The sequence below is a fragment of the Monodon monoceros genome, unplaced genomic scaffold (assembly GCF_005190385.1).
Source record: "Monodon monoceros isolate NGI ecotype Baffin Bay Population unplaced genomic scaffold, NGI_Narwhal_1 Super_Scaffold_5, whole genome shotgun sequence".
Lineage (NCBI taxonomy): Eukaryota > Metazoa > Chordata > Mammalia > Artiodactyla > Monodontidae > Monodon > Monodon monoceros.
The window spans coordinates 57,827,888-57,846,586 of NW_021703782.1; the positions used below are offsets into that span (position 1 = coordinate 57,827,888).

Below are 18,699 nucleotides of genomic sequence, written 5' to 3' on the forward strand. Positions count from 1 at the left end.
GCCTTTGGTTCTTCAGAAACTTTTTTTTTTTTTTTTTAGATTCCATATATATGTGTTAGCATATGGTATTTATCTTTTTTTTTTTTACTCATTTTTGTATGGCACTGTTTGATGTTCAATTATTGATATACAGAAAGAGTTCTTTATACATTCTGGAAACAAATGCTTTAGGGTAATTATGCTGTGGTGTGATGGAGCTGGCTTATACAGTCTCACAAGAGTGATTTTGTGCTTCTCTTCCAAACTGTGTGTAATGACATCATGTTGATAGCTTGAAATAAGCCATGGTGGGATTATTTCCTCCATGGTAATCATCAAACCCTACAAATCATGGCTTTTTCCCTTGGAAAGCTAGTTTTAAAACACTTACAAGCACAGCACTAGTTATATATGTTGCAAATATCTACTCTTGGTTTGTGGCTTGTCTGCAAATTCTTTTGTGAGGTCTTTTGAAGAACAGAAATCCCTAATTTTAGTAGAGTCAAGTTTGTCAATCTTTTCAGTTTTCAGTTTTGGATAAGATTTTGTGTGTGTTTTGTTTAAGAAGTTCTTCTCTACCCCAAAGATATAAAGATACTATTCTATATTTTCCTCTTAAATGTTTAAAAATATCAGGTTTCCCATCCAAGTCTTTAATACACCTAGAATTGATTTCCAATATACCTGTGGGGTAGGAATCTGATTTTGCTTCTTTCCCTGTATTTCCCCAGCACCACTTATTGACTAATTCTCCCTTTCCACGGTACGTACAATACCAATTCTCTTACATATTATGTCCACAAATATGTGAATCTGTTTCTGGAATCTCCACTATTCCATTAATCCAATTGTCTGTTGCAGCATCAGTCAGTACCACACTCTCTTCATTCTTATAACTTTATAATTAAAATCTAGAAATCTGGTAGGGCAAGTCCTCCTACCTAATTCTCCTCCAAAAGAGTCTTAGTTACATATTGAAATTTGTTTATCTGTCCAAATTTTAGAATCAGCTTATCAGTTTTTTTTTGGTGGGGGGGGGAGGAATCCCATTGGGATTTGGAATTAGATTATATTGAATCTATAGATCAAATTGGGGAGAACTGGCAAATTTACAATAGAGTCTTCCTATTGAACATCTTCCACCATATATTCTGTGATAGGTCTTCCTTGATGTTCATCAAATAGAGTTTTGGGATTTATTCCGTATAGGCCTTATACAACTTTCATTAGGTAGCTTATATATTTTTTATTGTTATGGTAAACTGCATTTTTTTTCAAAATTGTATTTTCTAACTCTTTGTTGCCAGTGCTTAGAAATATATTTGATTTTGTGTATTGGTCTTCATTCAGCCATGTTGCTGAGCTCTGCTATTATTACTAATCATTTGCCTGTAGATTCATTGGAATGTAGACGACTATATCTTCATGAAAAAAGACCATTTCAATACTTCTACCAGGTACTGCTTCTCCTATCTTTGTGGTTTGTTATTTCTTTTTCTTGTCTTACTGCATTTGTTAGGAAATCCAGTATAATACTGAATAGAAGTAAATGGACTTCTTTATCTTGTTCCTGAATTTTTAGGGTCTGCTTCTCAGTTTTTCATCATTAGGAATATTGTTTGCTGCATATTTTGGATGATCATATGTTCTTTCCCCTTTAATCTGTTAATGTAGTGAATTATATTTGTTTATTTTCTAATGTTTAACTACCCTTGCATTTCTGGATAAACCCAAATTGTTTATGATATTTTATCTTTTTAAAATGAACTCTTGGGTTTTTAAAAATTAGCATTTTATTTGGGGTGATATGCTGGACAAAGGGATGATTCATGTTCCAGGTGGGATGGAGAGGGTGCTACAAGGTTTCATCACACTATTCAGAAGGGTGCATAATTTAAAACTTATCAATTGTTTATTTCTGGATTTTTCCATTTAATATTTCCAGACTGTGGTTGACTACAGGTAATTGAAAGCATGGAAAGCGAAACCATGGATAGGAGGGTACTACTGTATCAGACTTTTAAAAAAATTTTTAAATAATTAAAAAAAAATTTTTTTTTTGGCCACACAGCACAGCATGTGGGATCTTAGTTCCCCCACCAGGGATCAAACCCGCACACCTCCGCCCCCTCCCCCCCCCCCAGATTGGAAGCGTGGAGTCTTAATCACTGGACCACCAGGGAAGTCCTGTATCAGACTTCTTGATTATTGTCAATTTGATAAGAAAAAAGAATACTCTATAAATGTGTTAGTTTTCTATTAAGGAAAAAAAGTATCATAGAAGTTATTTAAAAAATCTTCAGGGATTCAAAAGAGGAAGAAACATCTGTTTGGGAATGAGAGGCAGGGGAATTCTTGTAGGAGGTAGCCCTTAAGCAGGGTCAGGAATAATAGGTAAAACTATGGCAGTCGAGATGCAGGCGGCGGGAGCAGGGGGCAGGAGCAAAACATTCAAGGCCTGAGCAGTGTAGAGGATGTAGCATGAGCAAGGCATGGAGAGTGGAAAATTGTCTTACAAGTGACGTAATTTGTCTAAAGTGAAAGGAGCACATTCTGAGTAGTGAGGGAAATACACCTCACAGGCAGTATTGAATCATTAAATCAGGGACTCCCAGCCCTGGCGGCCCATGACACACACTGGTGATCTTGAAAAAAAAAAAAATTAATGCCTGAGTGCCACCTCAGGCCAATTAAATTGGAATCTCCAGTAGGAGCTTCCTAAAACTCCCCAAAGGATATTTTCTATAGCCAGGGTTGAGAATTGCTGCGTTAAGGACATATGAACAGAGGAATGACAAGCTCAAAAGTGGGCTATGGAAGATTTACTATCTTAGATCACATGCTGTTTACCTCTAAGTGTATTTAACAGTTTGAAATATGGGGGGAAAAATCTTAACTATTTAGTTCAAAATTGAATTTAAGTCAAGGTTCACTATCTCTTTAAAAGAAAAAACAACAAATGTTCTGTGTTTCAAAATAATTATTTTCTACTTTTAGGAGATAAGATCATTCGCCACGTGGGTATAATTCCCAATGAAAACTGCTTACACACACCAGTGATTTGGAGCAGAGAGCATGTCTGCCCCGGAATTCCTCCTGAATGAGTCTGTGCTCTGAACTCAGTGAAGCATTGCTTTGACACTAGGTGGAGCCATGGATTGTGATTAGATGAAAAAGTCACACGTCAAAGAAATAGGTAGAATTTGGAGAGGGGGAGAGACTTTGCAACCATCTGCTCTAGTCCCTCATCTTACGTTTAATTTTTAATTTATTTTTTGTGTGTGCAAAATTTATTACTTTTCAAATAAATTATATATTCACATAGTTCTAAATGTACAAGATAAAGGCTATGCATGCAGTTTCTGTGGTGGATAGTCTCTGCCCTCCAGATCCACTGCCATCTGCCTTGGGCCCCAAGAGACTCTTCTCTAAGGGTACACTTACAGTGTCCTCTGCCCTCAGGCTTCTGGTAGGGTTTTCCCTGGGGCAGTACTGGCAAGAGATCGGAGGGCAGGAGAAGAATGGGGTCAGGGTCTTTATTTAAACCCCAGCTCCTTCCCTGCTGGGCTGTGGGTTCATCTGGGGAAGGCTGTGTCTGCTGTCCAGTGGCTCCTTCTACACCTACAGTTCTCTCTCTGGGTTCAGGAAACCACTTATTCCCCTTGTCCCATAGGGCCCAGGCATGGTAATGCGGGCCCAGACTCCGCTCTGTAGCCCAACGGTGGACACATCACAATCCTTTGTTGGGTGCTTATCCCTGTCCACACTGTTGCAAATCATTCTTTCATTAAACTCCCTTTAATTACGCTTTTGAGTGTGCCGTGTACTCCTGCTGGTACCCTAACTGGTACAGGCTTCCTCCTCACATCTCTGTTCCCCATCTGCCCAGTTCTCCTGAAGCAACCAGTTCTATAGGGTTCCTGTATGTATGCACATACAAGCTTAAAAGAATGTATATATATTCCTATCATTCTTATTTACTCAAATTGTAGCATACTCTATACCCAGTTCTATAACAATATATCCTAGAAATCACTCTAAACAGCATATAGAGCTCTACCTCACTCTTTTATGGCTGCATTATATTCCATTTTATAGCCGTACAATCCTTTTTATAGCCAGTCTCCTCTCAATAGACATTTAGGTTGTTTCCAGTTATCTGCTATTACAAATGCTGCTATAAGGAATAACATTTTACATGGGTCATTTCTCCTTATTTTGTCCATGAGGAAAATGAAACTGAAAGAGATTAAGTACACTGTCTAAGGTTAATTCTTGGCAGAGCCCGTGTCATCATGGTCATCAGTTTATAGGGTGAAACTGCAGTGACCTGCACAACGGGCTCTGAATCTTGCTAGGATCCCCCCCACAAAATTTAATGCACATTTCCACTCTTATAAATTTCCACCCTTATACAAGAATGGACTCCAGAGCCACAGAACCAGGGTATGTTTCCTGCTTCCTTACTAGTAGGCTGTGCAACCTTGGACAAGTCACTTAGCCTCTCGGTGTCTCGGTTTCTCATCTCTAAAATGATTCCTACCTCATGGTGTTGCTGAGAGCATGAAGTGCTTGGTACAGTGCCTGGCATATACTAAGAGCCACATAAGCACTGGCTCTTACTAGTGGTGTTATTATCATTCCTGTGGTTTGAGGCAATGCTCCCAGTACAAGGTGAGAGGGCTAACTCATTGTGTCTCATCAATAGTTTATCTTCTAAACTGAGATTATCTGAGATTATCAGATCACTTCTTAAAAGCAGACATAGATGAAGAAAGATAGGCAAAAAATAGGGAACTTGGGGCCTGAAATGGGTCTTAAAAGAGAAGGGACTTTCTAAAGATTACTTTGCCCACCTCACAAGTTGATTTTGGTTTTCCTGTTCACAGGTACTTAAAACAGTGAGACCCACACAGGTTTATCTGCCTACTGGACATCCTCCCCAGACACCTTACAGTTTCCAAACTAGACTCACTGTTCACGAGCCCTCCACCAACCTCCACTCTTACCAACAAAACCAACCTGGTCTTTCACAGTCTCACAGCACATTTAGGTGAGTCAATTTAAAAAATCTCAGAATCATCTATGACTGCTGTATTTCACATATTTCATGGCAAATTTGTTATCAAACCCTGTAAATTATTTCTTCTTAATAGTTTTCAACTTCATTCCCACCCCTTCCTCTCTATGTTCTCTGAGACTACCTTAAATCAGGCTCTTGTTATTTCAGTGGGCCGCTGTAATCAACCTTCTCCCTCTCTCCTTCCCTTCTCTCCCTCCCTTCCCTGGTCCCTCCCTTTCTTCCCTCTGAAAATGTGTATTGAATGACCTTGAGCTGGCAGAGGGGATGCATACGTGAACAAGACAGAAGGATCCTAAATCTCCCTCTAACTTTAACCTAATCCTAATCCTTAATTCATGAAATTTATAGTCTGGAGAGAGAGTCAGACATTAAACATACACAAATAATTTGTTCACGATGACAGGGATCTTGCTTTCCATTCTAGGAGGTCAGGGCTTCCGAGTATCAGGGATGCATTATAACCCTTGCTTTAGAAAGCCTCTGGGACGGTAAGAACTGGAGTTTTGCAGGAGGAGGGGAAAGGAAGTGGCTTGACCCTTAGGAGAAGGGAGAATGCATGAGACTGGCATGGATAAGGAACTTCGAGGAAGAGATTTGCAGTAGGCTCTATAAAGAGCTGGGGATCTGATTGCAATTTTGCACATTACTCCATAGAGGATGAGACCTCTGGTGGGGGAAGCTTGGATGGATGCCTGTGGTAGCCTGCCCTGAGCACTTCAGCCCCAAGAGCAGTGGCAAGAATCCCTTACAGCAGACCTGTGATCAAAATAGAGAAACACTGTGGGAGCATCTCTGTATCCTGCCAAGGGCAGGAGACCCAACAGATGCTAAAGGACCAGCCAGCAATGGATAGTGAGAGGCACAGTAGCTAAGAGACCAAAGACCAGACGCTTCTCCATTTTCACGCCAATATGTAAGCCCTAGGGCCTAGAATGACCCATTTTGGGGACTGGGGGTAGTAATTGCAATTTCCTCTGTGTAAGGCAATAAAATTCTGACTTCGTGTCATGAGCCTTATGCTATGAGCCATTTCTAGAAGGCCAGAGAGGCTGATTAATTTCTATTCTTTTTTTTTTAAAGAAAATAATCCAAAAAGGTAACATATTTTTAAATCACAAATTAGTTGTGTTATCATGAGTACACCAGGAGTCCCCTATGGGTCTCAGTTCCCTTATCTGTAAAATGTGGGGAATGATGTTGAACTTTAGTTCTACCCTCCCAAGGTTTTATGTTGTCTCATCTAAAGAACGGAACTGTTAATACGATAACTTGAGGGTTTCTTTCTTGGCTTTAATCATGTTGGTTGCACTCCCAGCTGAGAAAATGAAAGCTGATGAGGTTTATCTGCGTCACCAACTAGCAACGTTTTTATAATTCCTGCTCATTTCCCTTAAACTCTTCCTGTAGATGAAACCTGCAGTTAGCAGTAAAGCTGAGGTGAGAAGTTGCTGCCTTTTTTGGGAGCAGATGACCTGTCTTTATTTGAGGCAGGTCATGTGAAACTGATACCCAGGAGACCTTCTCACCTGTAGTTGGCAGCAGCAGATGGAAGGGGAAGGAAACGCCTCAATTTAAGAGACTTTTCATGCTAAATGAACAAGAAAACTCACCTTCCTCCCCTCCAGTAGCACAGACAGAGTTAGTCTCCATTAAGCCTCTTCAGATCGGGAGTGAACAGGCTTCACGGGCAAATAGCCAGCTCCTCCCGTGGACCTTGGGAAAGGGGGTTGTTAGAGAATGCAGCTTTATTGAACTTGGCGTTCCGTTACTCAAGTGGGTATAATGTTGGAGGAGGGTGGCTAGAAGGAGTCAATGTAATTTTTCAACTGGGGGGAGTAGACTGCTAGTTGAGACAATCAAGTATAGGGATTAGAGGTGTGGACTCTGAGACAGACGGCCAGGTTCCCATCACGGCTTTGCCACCTAACAGCTCTTTGACTCTGGGCAAATCGCTTTCTGTTCCTCACATGTAAAATGGGAATAATAATAGTATCTAGCTCAAAGGATGAATGTGAGGATTTTATTATGAAGCTTAAATGAGTTAGTAGTCGTTGTAAAGCACAAAGAATATTTCCTGACACATGGTAAGATCTTTGTGACTGTTATTGTTGCAGTTATTTTATATGCCAAGCCACACATAATGACCCAAACATCTTTGGTGCTTAAATCAAAGTGTGAAGCTTACAGCTTCAGGACTCAGCTTGAAAGCAATTCCATATCATTGAGTAAGAAATTTAGCAGCCTACTATGTGGTATCCAAAGGAGTCAGATCACTTCAGATTTCTTCTGAGAACTGGGTAAAGGAGCTAAGAAAAAAAGAGCTATGTAAGAAGTAAAAATGTACACTACCACGTGTAAAATAGCTAGTGGGAACCTGTGGTATAGCACAGGAATCTCAGCTCGGTGCTCTGTGATGGCCTGGATGGGTGGGATCGGGGGGGTGGGAGGGAGGTCCAAGAGGAGGGGATATATGTATACATATAGCTGATTCACTTCGTTGTACAGCAGAAACTAACACAACATTGTAAAGCAATTATACTCTAGTTAAAGAAAAAGAAGTAAAAAATGTTATGGACACAGAAGAAATGTCTTGTAATATCTTATAAGTGACATTCTAAGTAATAAAATTTCCAGAGTTAATCTTTTTCAGAAGGATACATCTGAACTGCTTGATAAATAACATTCTGGAATTTCTCTAACTTTCCTGAATGTTTTTTGTGTGTGTGCCAGCCAGTATCTGAGAAGGTGCTTTCAGCTTTTCTCCGAGATGCAGAAACAGCAAACAAGGATGTCAAAACCTTTCCTGTTTGGTTAAAAAATAAAAGCCATGTGACAGATCAGGAAATCTGCACTCGCATCCATTGAAAGAAGTGATCAATATTCACATATTTTCTTAATTTTTGAATTTGACATTAAGATTTCCAGATTATTTTACTTGCACAATTCCACTGATCCTCAGAGTGTAGGAACATAGCCTGCATTTGGTTCATTTAGTGAATGTATGAACACAGTTTTCATGTGTTGATTTTCTCTATGGCTTGAAAAGCTACAGTAAGCTTTTGGTAAGGTTGTGCTAGTTGGTGGCAATTGGAGGGATGCTTTTTTGGGGGCGGGGGTGACTTTTCTTATGCTTTAAAATTTTTTCTAAAATGAGAATGCATTTTTTAAGAATTAAAAGCCTTTTAAAAATGAGTATTTGCTATTTGGCCTATTTTCTTATGAAAAAAATAAATTAACTAGCTTGCCTTTCTTCTAGAAATGACCCAGGGAATAAGGGCATGAAGTCAGCACTTTTTATTGCTCTAAAAAGAGGAATCTTTGCAATTACCCAATTCTTGACTCCAGCGTAGTCCATGGGTCCTGGGCAGTTATCAGTGGTAAGTCTCATGATGGTGATGTGTCAGAAAGACCTCATCTCTCTTCTTTTTGGTAATGACTCCTTATCACCCTGATCACAAATGCTGGTCCCTTAGATGAAATGATAAGGCCCCAAATGCTCTCAAATGCCTCCCAATTGTTTGCCGGAGATCTGGGATTAAATTTTGTTAAGAGGTAAATGGAAGTCTGGTGATCTTAGCCTACTTCGTGCGTGTGTGTGTTTAAATTAGGTTTTGTTTTGAATAACATTTTATCCTGAAGTCATGTGGTAGCATACAGTATTCAAGATTCTCAGTTCCCCTTACTGCAGAACCACAGCTGTAACTTCGGAAATTGGCCTTAATGAGAATAAGATGATGTAAGAAGGCAAAGCCCAGGTTGGGTTTTTGCAACGTATGAGGACGTTTCTCAAAGGATCTCTTTCTCAGTGCTGAGGTGGAATTCTGGATATTTCGGCTGAGGATGATTAGCACTTTGTGCTTGCTTATTTTATCGTCAGTGACAGCTGTAAACTCCCTGCAAATTCAGCACCTACTTCATTTCACGGAGTATCACACACTCTCAGGAAGATAAAAGGTGTCTAAGCGTTGGTCCCAACTTCTGGGAGCTTACAGTCTTGTCAGAGAGACTGTCTTGGGAAACACCTGAGGAACTCATGCAAAGAAGATCAAACGAACCCATTTTAAAGATTTGTATCAAGACGCTTATTCATCTGGGCTGTGCCTTTCTCAACAAAGCCCAGGCCCTTAGCAGTTGTGGGATCCTCATTTTCACAATCCAACACATTCTCTCTTTTGTTTCTGACTTCAGCCCTTCTATGTAAATACATGGTTTTGTCATCACCTCTTCTTGTTCTCAGGACCTTTTTGCTGATTTTAGTAGCCTCTAAATCTTATGACCAAATAATATGCTCAGAATCTCCCTCGTCTTCCCCTAGATCTAAAAGGACATGACAATTTAGTATTGATTCTGGGCAGCCTATGTCTTTGCTGGTACTGATGAGTCTTCTAAAGGTGCTGACTGTAGCCTTTACATCTTTTCACTAATACCTATTATAATCCTTTTAGTAAAATGGGGTTTTGAAGACCTTGCCTTTTTAGCAGCACATTAGCAAATCCTAGACCTCTTGCTTACAATTCAGTTAATTTACCTTTAGAATTGAATGAAATTATTGTCTGTGCATTGCTTTCAGTAGCTCATTTCTTTTTCTCATGATTTATCCATTCAACAAACATTTCATTGAACACTGAATAGTGACAGGCACTATGCTAGCAGATAAAAACATAAAGATGAATGAGACTTGATTCCTTCCTCAAGGACCCCACATCTGGTAGAAAAGACAGAAAATCAGCCCATATGGTGCCATGTGTGAATTAGAAGAGGTCATCCCTCCCTCTTGGTGGAGGCAGCTCTGCACCAGGGCTCCACCAATGGGCAAGTGGAGAACAGGATGGATTTCAAGCCCCTCTTGCCACCTTGACCAGGGGCCCTTGTCCCTGGACTCAACCTGAGCAACCCTATGCAATAGCCCTGGACGTGGAGACAGCATGTTATAGTACAGTGTGATGAGCACAGAGGAGAGAGGGCGTGGCCATCTGGTAGGATGGGGAGCTGGGAGAATTTTCATAGAAGAGCTTACATGCGAGCTGAGACACGGAGAAGCTCATCCAGTGAAGGGGGGTGAAGGGCAGAGGGAAGATGTACAAAGCCACGCAGGTTTGAAGAGCATGGTGCGCCTGAGGCTCTGCAAGTCATTGATGATGGCACAGTGCCGAGTGGGGTGATGAGTGTGGGAGAGATTTGGCAGGAACTGAAGCTGCATCATACTGTAGCAATTGTCTAGGTCCTTGTTACTCAAAGTTCTAGACTCCTCTGCAGGGCAGCTTTGGCATTACCAGGCAACTTTTAGAAGTGCAGAATCTTGGGCCCCACCAAGACCTACTGAATCTGAACCTGCATTGTAATAAGCTTAATATTTAATAAGGTGGTTCATGTGCACATTAAAGTCTGAATAACAGTGGTTTAGGTGAGAGCTGATGAGAACTAAGGGTTTGCTTTGAAGGCATACTCTCTAGATATTACCAAACATGGTGTTTTCCTTGTTTTCACAAATCTATCATCAATAGATCTACCTTCAGGGTGTCTCAGTGACAGTACCTATAATTCAGAGTTAAGGAGAACAGAGGCCCAAGGAAGTTAACCTCATAACCACCAGCAAATTAAAACAGAAGGAAGAGAAGGCAGATTCCTCTGCTTGCCCTTCCCTTTCCTCTCTTATTCCTTACTATCCAGGTGTGCTTATCTTAAGCCTCTGCTTGGGAGGTGTGGAACTCATGGTCTAGCAGTCACTAAGGTTGGAAAGGTGAAATGTTGGAGAAGCTTTCAGCCTGGAGGTGGTGCCTGAGCATCATCCTGGAGCAACTGGGAAAAACAAAAACAACTGTAAAAAAGAGCCCAGGAAGAAAGGCAGGTGAAAGTCATCTATGAAGCACTGCTTTACCTCTTCTCTTCTGCTTCTTCCCTTTCGCCTATTTATTCATTCAACCATTCAATTACTTAGTGTATATATTGAGCACCTATTGTTTGTCAGGCACTGATATCTGTATTTTCCTGGTAACTGCAGGGCTTTCTACACACTTTCAGATCTCTTGAAAGATCCCAAGAGACCCCTTCCCCAATCCTCTAAAAGCCACTCTCTTCCCTGTGCTAGATCTTCTTCCTCTCCGGCCCCAGGTGGTTCATCAGGACAGTAGGAACAGTTGAAGCTGGAAGGCTATGGGGTTTCTGTTCTCTGCTCAACCCTCTGCCTGTGGCTTTCCTGATTCTTTTTCTCCAAGAGGAACCCTAAGGGGGGAAAAAAATCCAGGTTCAAGTGGGGCTTCAGCATCTGTGGAAGATCATTATTGGACTTGACTGAGTGAGGGACTGGCTCTGGTTTTGGTAAGCCACTGAGGTCAGAGCTGGGGTATATCCCTATGAGCCACTGACTGATTTCCCCTCAAAAGAAGGGTACGTTGAAGAGTTTGAGGTGCACAGAAGGGACCTTTGGGGTAGGGGAAGCAAAAGAGAAATAACACTTCTTCCCCAAACTCTTTCTGGGAATTCATCATAGAAACCCCATAAGGTAATAGTGTCATCATTCTGTGATAGAAAACCATGTTCCCACAAAACAGGGATGACAAAGGAAAGGTAAAGGGGGTGGTATGGTGGTGTCTGGTTTGGTTTTTACAACAGATTCCACAATAAGACTGTAAGACCAGTTTAGATGCTTTCCATGAGTAAGTGGCTTTGCTTATGTGTTTTCTCTATGTGTGGGTGCAGGATCAGAAGAGGAGAAAAACAGGGGAAGAAACATGCAAACATCGAGATTCTACCCTTGTGCTGCCAGAAGCAACTTTAATCTCTGAGATGATAAAGATAACAGTCTTACTCAGAGTTATACAGCAATCACCGGCAAGAAAATATAATCTAGACCTCCTAATGCCTCTCATTTCCTTCAGAAAGTCCACAGGAACTTAAGACTGCTTTAAGCAGCCCCATGGGTTGCCTGAGTTAAAAAAAAAAAGGCAAAAAGAGAAAGAAGAAAGAAGTAATTTGTAATTATTTGATACACGGAGACCGTGTTGAGGTTCAAATGGTTAGGTTTTTCTTAGAAGTAACCCATGGTAAGGCTGTTGTAGCTGAAAGTGAAAGTATCAGTGCTGTCAAAGTGTGATCCGTGCATCTGTGCCCACCCACCAACTGTTACTGGTCTGTGAAGGCTTGTGTGGTCAGTGCTTTATAAGAGGGCTATGAATGATCAAACTGTAGACCACAGATGTGTCTTTATATGTCAACATGATTTTGCATGAATGAGGGATATTTTTTTAAGCTTAAATTTTGGGGTCAGATGTATAAAACAACTTGTGTTTTAAACAACAGGTTTGTATTAACGTTCTAGGCAACTGTTTATTCCCCAGGACAGATAGATATGGCCTCTTTACTCCTATCACCCAAGAAAACTTAGTCGACTTTGTCATGATCTGTCTGAAACTGCCTTTCACCACTTCTTTTTCCTCTGTGACAGTTTTCTAAGTGGAGAGGAAGAGTCTGAACCTGGGCCTTCTGCATCTCAGGTTTCAGTTACAACTGGAGGTCAATGTCCACTGATGGGCAATTACTTACGTTTGCTTGGAAGCGGAAAGCACTTCTCCCAATACATTTTTCTTTTTAATTATGTTTCGCCCCCAAAATACATTTTCCTTTGTGGTTGGTGTAAAGAACTTTGTAGTTACATAAACCTGTACTTGGACCCCAGAACTGTTACCTACTTGTTGGTTGTGTTACTTTGGACATAGGACTCTCAGCTTCCATTTCTCATCAGAAAAAAGGGATAATCTTACCTATCTTGCCAAATTGTTGTAAGGGGCTAAATGACACAGTTTATGCAGAACAGCACATGCAATGTTTAGCATAGCAGATTTCCATAAGTGTTAATTGCTTCTTTGCTTTCACTTGGGCAACAGGGCCCAAGAGGGAGCTTGGGAGAAGCACGGATGGTAGGTAAGAAAGAATAAGAGAGGAATAAAAGGAAATAGCCTTGGATGAGCAATCTCTAGTCCACATGCTCAGGACATTTGTACCCCAGCATGTGAAGTAACTTGCATGTTTCATGTTATGTGAGTTAGTGAAGAGTGAGTTGCTCTGGCTTGATGTTCTTGGAAACTGTGCCCAGTGGCTTGCTGTCATGGGAGTGTGCCCAGTCGCTTTGTGAGGATCATTCAAGCTGCCCACAAGGACAAATGTATAACAGTGGTGTCCTGCCTTCAAAGAATCACACCTCTCATTAATGCCCAAATACCTGAGCTTCACCTCTCACGTGACTGCAAGAAAGCCAGTCCCTGACTTCTCCCCCAACACTTCTGGGAATTCCCAAAGAATGCTTATTTCAGTCAACCACCTGGAGCCCCAAGCATAGCCCATCTCATAATCCTCCACAACAGAGAACAGACTGCAACATTTAATATAACTTTACTGAAGGAGAAAGAAAAAGACAATGCATAAAAAAAAAAAATCAGACTGGGCTCTCCGCAACATCTCCTACCCTCATCTCAAAGGAAGGGTGTCTCTCCCTCAGTGCCTTTCCTGCTGCCATGTGGGAGGGATCAAGTTTCCTACAGACAAGAGTCCATTAACCATGCCTCCTCTTCCCAGACCCCAAGGAAACACAGGTTCAGGGCTGCAATTCTACTCACAGTAAAGACAACCTTTTTGCATAATCAGTGCCTTTCATGTACAGTACCTTGTGTAATATATGTAGCAAGTGCTCAATAAATATTTGTTGAGTGAATAAAGGAATGAATGGTCTCAACCTTCCTGTTCCAGATCAGGAACTGGTTTTACATTTATGTGATTAAAAAAATTATTAATCTTCTTACCCTGAAATAATCAATCTCAAATGCAAATTTAAAATCTTCCTTCTAGAACAACTAAAAAAAAAATCTGCTAGCTTTGAAATAGCATCTTCTCCCCATTTCTGCACCCATCTTTCTTTTTATAGCAATTAACATTTCATGAAATATTTACCCTCAAGTCTAAGCTGCTATACCTCATTACAGAGGGCATTTACTGTTAAGAGTGTATTTCCTGTAAATCCCAGGATTTTCACTTCTGCATGATGGCTGGCTGAGCAGACTCTGTTATCTCCCAATACAGCTTTTAAGACAAATTACTTATACTAGTAGCTAATCATTCATTAAGCTCTGGCTCTATGGCTATATACTAACTGTGATAGGAACTTTAGTGTATTATCTTTTTCTTTTTAATGTTTATTTATTTGGCTGCACCGGGTCTTAGTTGCGGCATGCGTGTATCTTCGTTGCGGCATGTGGGGTCTTTAGTTGCGGCATGAGAACTCTTAGTTGCAGCATGTGGGATCTAGTTCCCTGACCAGGGATCGAACCTGGGCCCCCTGCATTGGGAGGGCAGAGTCTTAGCCACTGGACCACCAGGGAAGTCCCTAGTTTATTATCTTGAATCCCTTCAATTATGCTGCCAGTTAAGATTCATTATTTTATATATGAAGAAACTAAGGCTGAGAGAGCGTGAACTGCCTCTGATGATGTCGCTGGTTAGTGGCAGAGCTGCCTTCAACTCAGGCCTGTACTTCTGAGCCTCAAGGCTGGTTGTAAATATAGACATATAGACTCAACTAGGCAACTTTATGAAATTACATCCCATTTCCCACTTCTCTACAGTATTCTGCCATGTACCCCTAATGGTTGTGAATGTCTGCACAAGTCAGCTGCTGTTACTAATGGAGAGTGTTGAATTATCCTTCAGTGTTTTGAGGTTAAAAGTCTGAGAACCACCACAGCACGCTATTTCTCTCATCTGCCTTCTTCTGTCTCAGGCTCCAAAAGAAAGTTTCTGAGAATTCTAGTTCTTCGCCCTTACCAGTATTGCCCAGGGTGACTCCTACTTAATTCTGTAAATGATCTCCAGAAAACATAAAACCTTGCAGCAAAAATTCATGGCCCCAACACTTGGCTGAGAGGTTGTGTTTGACTTCCTTCCAGTCCTTACAGAATTACTTTTCCCTCCCTTGGTTTGGTGCCCCCCATTGGCCAAACCCGCAGGTTCTGGCCACTGCCCTTAGTGACTAAAGGGGTTGGCATCATCACCAGGGTAAAGGTCCTTCATGGGCTGCTCCACCCACACATACCCACGCTGCTTTCCCCATTTTAATCATCTTGTGACATCTCTTCTTTTTGCATACGCTATCACCTATGTAAAAGGTTCGAAAGAGGGTTTCTGTGAACTGCAAGCCCCTTGAGGACAGGGATGATGTTCTACTACCTCTGTATCCCTAGTGCCTAGTACGGTGCTTACACTAAATCAGTGGTAAAATAAATGAAAGGCCCATGTGACAACTGCAACTCTGGACAGGCTCCTCAACTTGGTACCCAGCTGAGTGTCCAGCACCCAGGGACACTGAGTTTGGTTTCACAGACAGAGAGACACAGATAGATGGCTAGTTAGACAGATGGGTAGATAGATAGATAGGCTGAGAGATAGGTAGATCAAATGAAATACCATATGCAAAAGCAAGCTGTAAATGTTCTTGTTATACCATTTGCCCCCATTCAAGGCTGATTTTCAGCAGATGCTCACAGGTATGGTTGCATGATTGTAGTGGATAGAACTGAATAGAAAATAGCCACTGCCTCAAGCACCCTGAGTGCCCCAGCACCACCCTGGCCATGTCCCAGGACTCCCTGCTCCTCCAGGCCCCCCCTGATATTCCCACAATCTAACAACTACAGAAGTAACTACTGGCTCAGCAAGGAGCTTCCAGGATGCTTTTCCAGCATTTGGACCAGTATCCATTCTGATCAGCCAGGGCCACTGCTGAGCAAGTTGGTGGTTTTTTAATATCATCCCTGCCCCCATGACTTAGCTACTCCCTACCCATCATGGAAAATCCTCCAGGCCCTGTGCATTTCTCATCACCGCCCCCCACCCCGGTCTCTTGTTCTTCTCCCTCCCATGGGAGCTCTGAATTCCTACACCCACTCTGAATTCCTTTGTCTTATGATCTGTTCCACTCATTACAGAGTGAAGTACGTCAGAAAGAGAAAAACAAATATCATATAATATTGCTTATATGTGGAATCTAGAAAAATGGTATAGATGAACTTATCTGCAAAGCAGAAATAGACACAGATGTAGAGAACAAACTTATGGATATCAAGGGGGGAGTGGGGGTGGGATGAATTGGGAGATTGGAATTGACATATATACACTACTATGTATAAAATAGATAACTAATGAGAACTTGCTGTATAGCACAGGGAACTCTACTCAGTGCTCTGTGGTGACCTAAATGGGAAGGAAATCTAAAAGAGAGGGGATATATGTATACACATAGCTGATTCACTTTGCCATACAGCAGAAACTAATACAACATTGTAAAGCAACTATACTCCAATAAAATTTTTTTAAAAATTAAAAAGACAATTTTACATGGCCTTGTTTTTTACATAACTTTTCCTGTGTGTGATGTATTCCTCCCACTTCCTATAAATTCCCCAGGGTGAAGCATACCTAATATAGACTTTGTATCTCTCACAACATCTCATACAATGCTGACTGGGCTTCAAACTTCCAAGACAGAATCTGATAGATCCTGGGGATTAAACCTTAATGCTCAGCAGCTCAGAAAGGGAGGAGATGCTTTCCGGGTAGTCCGATGAATTCCCCATCTCACCGATGAACACTCAGAAAAGTAGGGCCTCTGTCAGCCTGGGTTTGAAGTTTTCATTTTGACTCTGGGGGATATAGCTGGAGCCTGTCAGCCTGGCATTTTTCCTAACAGCTTTCAAATGTCACATTTTAACATCTAGTACTCACTGTTCTTTCCTTCTCTTCATTTTTAGAACACTCAGAAAAGTTTTTGTGTTTTTGGGAAGACCCCTCTTGCTCCCCACCCCTGAATTTTCTGCTTTTAGGAGAGTGGTTCTTGAGGACTACTCCCCAGAGCATTATTTGGAAAGGACGTGAGCAGCCCGTCCTGTCACATGTGTGTCATGTGCTCTGTCACAGCCCAGTCATGCATTGTGTGCAGAGGCCCATGTGACATTCAATGAAGCAGGCAGTATGGTGGCAACCCCAGAACCTGCTCAAACTTTCACTTAGTAAATTTTCCTTTTAGTTTCTCTTTAGAGTCTCTTTAAAACACAGGTAAAAGCTTGTACCAGAAAGAGGAAAAACACGAGTAGCGCATAAAAGAATTTTTCCCAAAATACCGTTATACTTGGTATTTGTGCCACATTTTGATTTTCAATAAACACTGAATTTCTAAAATTTCAAAATATTAAAAAATCTTTTGAATTTAATTTAAATTTAATAATTAAAAAATTAAGTTTAAAGATTATTTTTTAGGTGAAAATTGTTAAATATGTTTTTCAAAACCTTTCAAACACAGGAAGAATATAATGAAAATAAAAATTGCCCATATACTCATCACATCAACAGAGCAGGTTACTGTTATCGCCATACTAATTTTACAGTTAAGAAAGCAAAGGTGAGGAAGGAAGAAAAAGAAGGAAGGAACATGAGCTTTTAGATTTTCTTCTCAAACCTTTAAAAATAAAAAAGGATTCTATGGAAATTAACCCACAGAATTTTTGAAAGGAATGACAGATATACTGTATTCCTAATAACACTTATACTGCCAGGAATACCACTGCTGTTTCTGAACATCACAGTGTTTCAATGATCAATAAGCTTTACAGAGCTCTGGATTCCATATCACAGAGGACATATAGATATATATCGATATATATTGATATCGATCTATATATGAAATGCTTCATGAAATTGTGTGTCATCCATGTGCAGGGGCCATGCTAACCTTCTCTGAACATTTCCAATTTTAGCATATGTGCTGCTGAAGTGAGCACTTAAAATATTTTACAAAAGTACTATACATTACCAAAAAATCTTGTAAAATAGAGAAAAGGGGGAAATTACACCAAACCCTACCTCTTTAACAAAACCCTATTAACACTTTAGTATACTTCTTTCCAGCCTTTTGTATCATTCTCACTTTTAAAATTTTATTTATTTACTTTTTGTTTGTTTGGACTTAACATTGTAATAGAAAGGAACCAGTTATTATAAGACCACCCACACCATTGCTCCACTCTGATTTTTTTCTCTCTCTCTCCATATATATTTTATATTAACCTTTGCTTATTATCTTCAGGTGTCTAGGGCTTTTATAGCATGTTGGATAAGGAGAAATGGCTTTGATATCAGTTAGCTTAGGTTTGAATACCTGCTGTATGAACTCTGTGAACTAGGGAAAATTACTAAGCAACTTTGTCTCAATTTTCTTCTGTCGCTGAGGATAGCATTCTACCTACTCCTCAGGTTCTGTGAGCACGAAAAGAGATAATGTGTATAAAATGAGCAACATAGTGACAGGCTCATGGTAAGTGCTCACTGTATAGAAACTATTTTTCTACTTAAAATTATATCATATGGGCTTCCCTGGTGGCGCAGTGGTTGAGAGTCCGCCTGCCGATGCAGGGGACACGGGTTCGTGCCCCAGTCCAGGAAGATCCCACATGCCGCGGAGCGGCTGGGCCCGTGAGCCATGGCCGCTGGGCCTGCGCGTCCAGTGCCTGTGCTCCGCAACGGGAGAGGCCACAACAGTGAGAGGTCCGCGTACCGAAAAAAAAGAAATTATAATTATTTCATATTCCTATATAATC

The 18,699-nt window shown here is 40.9% G+C and overlaps 1 protein-coding gene and 1 non-coding gene across 3 annotated transcripts in view; both read right to left on the reverse strand.

Moving 5' to 3' along the window:
* The window catches only part of PDCD1LG2 (programmed cell death 1 ligand 2), a 95,120-nt gene that overhangs the window by 9,316 nt on the left and 67,105 nt on the right, over positions 1–18,699 (reverse strand). The window lies entirely within an intron of this gene.
* On the reverse strand, positions 17,777–17,883 carry LOC114884908. Its single transcript, XR_003790969.1, has one exon. It is a non-coding gene; the product is annotated as a U6 spliceosomal RNA (small nuclear RNA).